The 6,501-nt window shown below is 32.2% G+C and overlaps 1 pseudogene; it reads right to left on the bottom strand.

Annotated features, from left to right (window-relative positions):
* Window positions 1-906: 906 nt before the first annotated feature.
* LOC125822016 (sesquiterpene synthase 9-like) lies at window positions 907-3,849 on the bottom strand (annotated as a pseudogene).
* Window positions 3,850-6,501: the final 2,652 nt, after the last annotated feature.

The raw sequence follows: 6,501 nt of genomic DNA, 5'->3' as shown, positions 1-6,501 counted from the left end.
GATCACGAAACTTTGGTCATCGCGATGAGAATTTTATACCCAGGCGGAATATTTTTTAAAATTGGGGTTTCAACTTTATTTCATCATTTTTTTAGTTTTGGAAGCTTTGGTGTGGCGACTAGAACAAGGTTATTGAGAAGAAACGGTTAGGTAATGATTTCTAACCTTAAATCTTCATTTACCTGTTATTAATGGATTTAAGTGTTCAAATTAGCATTTTTGGAATGATAATTTGGAATTTCTTCAAGAACCCAAAAACTTGATAAAATGATGATTTTGAGTTAAATTCTTATCCGTTTTTGAAATGGTTTTTGCCAATAGTTTCCAAGTGACTTGGATACTGTATTCAGTAATGATTTTCGAATTCAAAACTCATTTTCAGAATTGGGTTTTTGCGTTGATTTGACCCATTTTTCAAATTATATGATATGGGTGTTGTTATTTCTGTAATATTATTGTGATTACCTGTTGGATTAGATTGTGTGGCCTTGGACATTGTTCGAAAGGAAAATCTCACGTCTCAAATTAATTTTTGATTGAATTAAGGCAAGTGTTAAGATCACTAGATGAAGCACCTTGAGTTCCAAAAAGAACTAAAGAGAATTCATTCAAGCTATTTCTAAGATTTTTTATGTTTTGGCTCAACTTCAATCGACCGTAACTTTCAGTATACAATGAGCTGGGTGGCCCATAAGATATCAAATAAAAGGTCTTTAGATTATCTTTCCAACCCCAACTAGTTTGCTAAGTTTCGAGTTTGGATGAGTGAGATGTGCCCTTTTGAAGTCAGGTTGTCCAGTTAAGGAAAGTTACCCCAAAAATATGAGGGGTATACTTGAATTTATTGTATATGCCTTATTTTGCTCTTAATATTTGATTGATGAAGATGCAATTTCATCATTATATTTATATTTTGACAGATTCAGTCAGTATCGAGTTAATCATGTTTTTTAAGTTTGCCTTTGGCGTTGGTGTATCCATCTTCCTCTTTATATAATGTGTCTATCACACGTGCGAAATTTAGAACTCGTTCAAGTACAAACATTGGTACTTCAGTTGGACGGAATAATTCTTTGTTTATGTCCTTCCATGCATTGGTGACCTCTTTCTGAAATTTAATGTAAGTCTCTTGCTTTGAAGCTCCATACTCTTTCATGTAACATTCAATAATTGAAGCTACATGTCCTCTTTCTTGTTCATCCTACATGAAATAAATAGATTTCAATATATTCCATGTATATAATTAATACATTTTAAACATTATTTTTTGTATTATATTGTAGGCTTCTTAGCTAACTTTTAAGAATTTGAAGTAATTAAATCGAATACACACAATATATGTGTTCCTTCTGTATCATATGCAGATATATTTGAAGCAAATCCAAACTATTCAACATCATATGTTCTTCAAGCAACTAGGACTATATGTTTTCTTTCTTTCTCTTTTAATTTTTGTAATACAATATAGAAACTTTTGTAATATTTTGAACAATAGATTGCTGTGACTTCTAGTATTTTTTTAAAATATAAATTTTATCTAAAAAGAAAACTTAAAAGATTGTATAGTAATAAAAATTTACACAGGAGAGTAGTTAGTTTGGCCCTCACACAAAGTGAAACATAAGAAGTACTATTGTTTTTGATAAGTCAAGTCACTATTATACCTCATTTATTTGTATTTAATGAAAGTTTGAATCTTAATTAATGTTTCAGATCTCAATGATCATTACGCATATACTTATTGTTGTACTTACTTCATGTCCAACAATATCGTCCATTGCTCTGCTAATCAATGAGGAAGCTCGAACTATCAAAGGCTCATTCATCAACCATTCAAAAGTGTCTCTGGATATAAATTCCTCCATACCGATCAAGGAAGTTGTTGATGCCATCATATAGGCAGCGCTTACAAGTGAATTCTCCATGTGCTCCTCATATTTTGGAATATAGTTAGCATCATTTAACCATTGGGCTTCCTTAAAATAGGCTCTCACCAACTTTTTCATCTAAAAACAATAACAAGTAATTTAAGCTAGACAATTACTACTAGCTAGTATCTTTTTTCCTTTTGGAATTAATGGTAACGTTTTCATAGCAAATAAGGAGGGTATTATAACATGGGAATCGAAATTAAATTCTCACTAATTAATAAGATAAGCTGAAAATGTAGATAGTCAACCAGTTGAATTATCAAAATTTACTTAATTGATATAATTATGTGGGTTAGGTAAACAATAATATTACCTCATATTTTGCATAGTATACACGGTCCAATTTACCGTCTTTGGACAACACTTGTTCCATTTCACTATAAATGTCTAGAAGAGCTTGATAACAGGTCTCATATATGGCGGTATTGAATCGGTTGCATTAGCATCCCATCTAATATATCATCAAAACCACAAGCTAATTAACTCTTACACCTCGTCTATATATATATAGATTTTATAATAACAACAGGAAAACATATTTACTTTCTCCTATTCATTAGTGAGGGATTGTCAAAAAGATTATTTTACTTGTGAAATTTTGATGTTTTACCTCTGGATTGCATCATTGAAAGTCACAAGTTCGTCAAAGGTTGCATAAGCATCAAAAGTGTCGTCAATAATGGAGGTCATCTTGAGTACTTTTGTCATCATTTTTCTAGCACGACTATATTTTGGCTCAAAATACACTCCTAATATCCAAAAGTAACACTCAACCAATCTGTCTCTTGCATATGGATATTTATTTGCAAAATCCAAATCTTTCCACCACCTACATACATCACAAGAACAACGATTTTGTTGCATGCATTACATTTTTTATTAATTCCAAATTACCATTACTCATCTAATTAAAAAAGATATATAGATCAAATAATGTTCAACCTTGTAAGCTCACTAAGCTCTCTTTGGTGGAACTTTTGCAGCATGTTAAAATCCAATTTAGCAAATTTCAAAAGCAAATAGTTGTGTGCATCGTTAATTTCGTAAATGGATATGTATTTCCTTGCACCCATCCTTGCTAAAGTCATGCGAATAGGCTGACTTAAGGCTTCAGTTACTTCAACCTTAAGAGAGTTATTGCTCAAGTTGGAGACAATAGACTTGAGATGAGTAGTGGTAAAGGTAAGAGCTTCTTCAAGAATCTCCTCATCGCGCACTCTCAGATGTGATGCTTCATACAAACTTAATAATCCTTTGACATCATTACTAAGCGTTTCCTTGAATTTTCCATCTTGTTCGGTGAATTGCTTGAAGACATCTAGTTAAACATCATGTTCATTGTTAGTTATAAGAATTAAAAGTTGCAGGACTCAATTAATGCCCACAAGTAGAAAACGAAGAGAAATAATGAAGGATGGAGTACAATTACCAGAAGACATGTAATGGCCTTGTTGCCTCACAAGTCGAAAACGAAGAGAAACAATGTAAAGGTTGTCATCGTTCTGTTGGGAAGCATCAAAAATGTTTTGAATGGATGTTTCAATTTCATTATCGAAATGATATGCCACTCCCAATCGTTGCATTGTGTCTATCAACACAAGTTTTTGTTCACTACCCTCTGGAGCTTCCACCAGCATTTTCCTGGTTGTTTCTTTGTACTCATCAACTTCAACTTTTTCTTGGTTAGTAATTTCCTGCATCCGAAAAATACTCATCATATGTTAATTAATTAATAAATCAAATATTATGTTACGTCTTAAACGTATCGTTGTAATATTTAGACAATAATTAACATAGAAAAAAATTTATTAAAGAAATATGTGTGACTGACAGGAGTATAAGAAAGGAAATGATATCCCCAAACAGTTGGATGATAATTTGCCAAGGGGCGACACTTAATAGGAGAAGAAGCAGCCATTGCTTGTTCAAATGTTTTCTTTTCTCTTGCTTCTTTTTTTCAAGCTTAATTTGTGGGTTTAAGTTGTGCTAATAGGATGGCCTATTTATAATGTACCGTAGTCCATTGAATTAAATTTTTAGGATTCAATTAATTTGTTATTGGTTGCTTAAGTCTACATTAAATAAGTCAAGGCTTATTAATTAGAATTAGTTGTTAGAAAATAGCATACACTACGGAAGCATTACAGAATCATACATCATGCATGAATATAAACAACAACCACAAATATGTATCACCTACAAAGCATTATGAAAATTAACTCAAGGATTACCTCTTAAAGCGTGTGCAGATATCTTGAAACAAATCAAACTTCGGCTCTACGGTCTTCTACAGTGATCTCAAAACTAACAATTGAACTCTCTCAATACTTGAGTGGGCAATTATCATACAGAAAACTGAATGTCTTTCTAGGTTAGAAGAATCCTTACTTATAGAGATTTCTTCCCAGTCCAAAAAGGAGAAGAAAATACAAATCCTTTTTCTTCAAGAAGAGAAATTGCACACAACTTTTCCTTCTTCTACTATAAAATAGGATTCTGAGTTCCACTTAAATACGGGCATGGTAGGGACCACATAATTAATTACCGAGGCTTCCTATTGTGGAAATAATTTCAAATAATTAATTTGAATTATTCTTACCATAATAAATTACAAATCATTCCACTAGAAATTCGTAATTACACTCCTCTATTTGTATTTCGAAATTCCCCATTAAACACTTATGTAATTCCCCATGTCAAGATTATAGGTACTAATCAATAAACTAAATTACTGACGAATTTGATTCAGTGATTAGTTTCTTTTAGATCAATACTTAACTTATTTCATGAACCAGAATCATAAATCTACCGGTCCGGTTTAAAATTAAAACTCTACCACTATCAAACAAAAAAAAGGAGATATTTTCTATTGCTAAAAGTAGAACTGTTGAACCATCCGCATGAAAAATGCTAACTTCACCTCTAATCAGCTTGCAAGTTTCTTGAAACCCCTGCAAAGTAGTGCATATATGATCAGTGGATACTGAGGCTACATACCATGAATTGGTAGAAACAACCTCTAAATATGTTTCAACGAAGAGTGAAAGTGAGTTACCTGGATTGTTTTTTCTTCTTGGCTAAGAAAACTGGACAATGCGCCTTCTAATGGTTTGGCATCTTGCAATGAAAAAACTTGCCCTTAAGTTTTTTCATGCCCCCAGTTGGAGGTTCAATTGCCTTAGTTTTGTGAGCCATTTTCTTCTTTTGTCCACCTTGCGATTTAGAAGTAGAACCTTTCTCAACATACAGTGTCATAGATGATGTCGATTTTTTGACAATTGCCTCTACCGCTTGCAGCTCATTCAACAATTGTGCCAAACATAGATTCATCTTATCGCATTATAATTTAGGCAAAACTGTTGAAAACTGTCAAGTAGAGACTACAATATCATCTCAACTTGGGAGTCGTTGTCAATTTCATCCCTCAAGACCTCTAGGTCAATTAGAAGACCTATCATCTTCAGAACATGGTCTCTAACAGGAGTGTCTTCAACCATGTTAGTGTTCATGAAAGATCTCATGGAAGTCTACTTATCTGATCGACCCTAGCCACCAACAATTGTTTGAGAGTTTCCAAAATTTCAAAACTTGATGATGGATGATGTTGCAGCACATTTAACATTGAAGCCATAATGGAACACCGCGTCATCTCATCAGTTTTGCGTCATTTCTGATAAGCTACCTTATCCTCATCACTAGACTGTTCATCTTGTTTCAATAGACATTCCTCATAGAGTACAAACTTATACTCTTTATCAATTAACACGAAGTCACGATTTCTCCTCCAATCAGCATAGTTAAGACCCTCAAGTTTGTTATGATCCAAAATAGTACTAAGGGGATTAAAAGGAGACATGTTGAATCTGAGAATAAAATAATAGTTACAATAGATCAAATCAAACAAGCAGTCATATAAACATTCAATAGTTATATTCAAACTCATCACATACATATACATTCATGCATCTTGAAAAACCAATTTATGGGATTGGAGAACTATTCATACAATATACATATACAATGACCGATGATTCACTCCATAAATGTATACAAACCTAATTCAGATGGAGAGTCTACTATTAATTAATGTCAAGTAAAAATCAGAACTCTAGTTACATTATTCCAATCATATATTACTCAGTTTAGGAGAATACAAATTATCAAACTAGCGATCAAATACATATTGACTTGTATTAAATTCATCTGATAGGGAGGAAGGTCTAAGCCAACACATAAACTTAATACTTCATTACTTCGGTGCGGAATTGGTAACTGAGGAATTCATAGAAGTGGTAGTGTGGTAGGTGTTAGTGTGATAGGTGAGTATTTTATTTTAAAGATTTTATTATAAAAATTTTTGTTAAGTGTCTTAATCTTGATATCTCTTTAATGTTATTTTTTGGTAGTGTGAAATTCATGGTAAAATGTAATAATATTTATTGTAATATTCTTCCGATAGTTGTTTTAATCTAAATATTTCTTTAATATTATTTATGATATATTCTAGATATAACATATCTTCGGTTCTTTGGTACATATATAAATTTTCCTCCATTAATTGTTCTAATAG

Source organism: Solanum verrucosum, unplaced genomic scaffold (assembly GCF_900185275.1).
Source record: "Solanum verrucosum unplaced genomic scaffold, falcon-dt-bn FXZP01001158.1, whole genome shotgun sequence".
Classification (NCBI taxonomy): Eukaryota; Viridiplantae; Streptophyta; class Magnoliopsida; order Solanales; family Solanaceae; genus Solanum; species Solanum verrucosum.
This window is presented reverse-complemented; position numbering and strand designations above follow the sequence as displayed.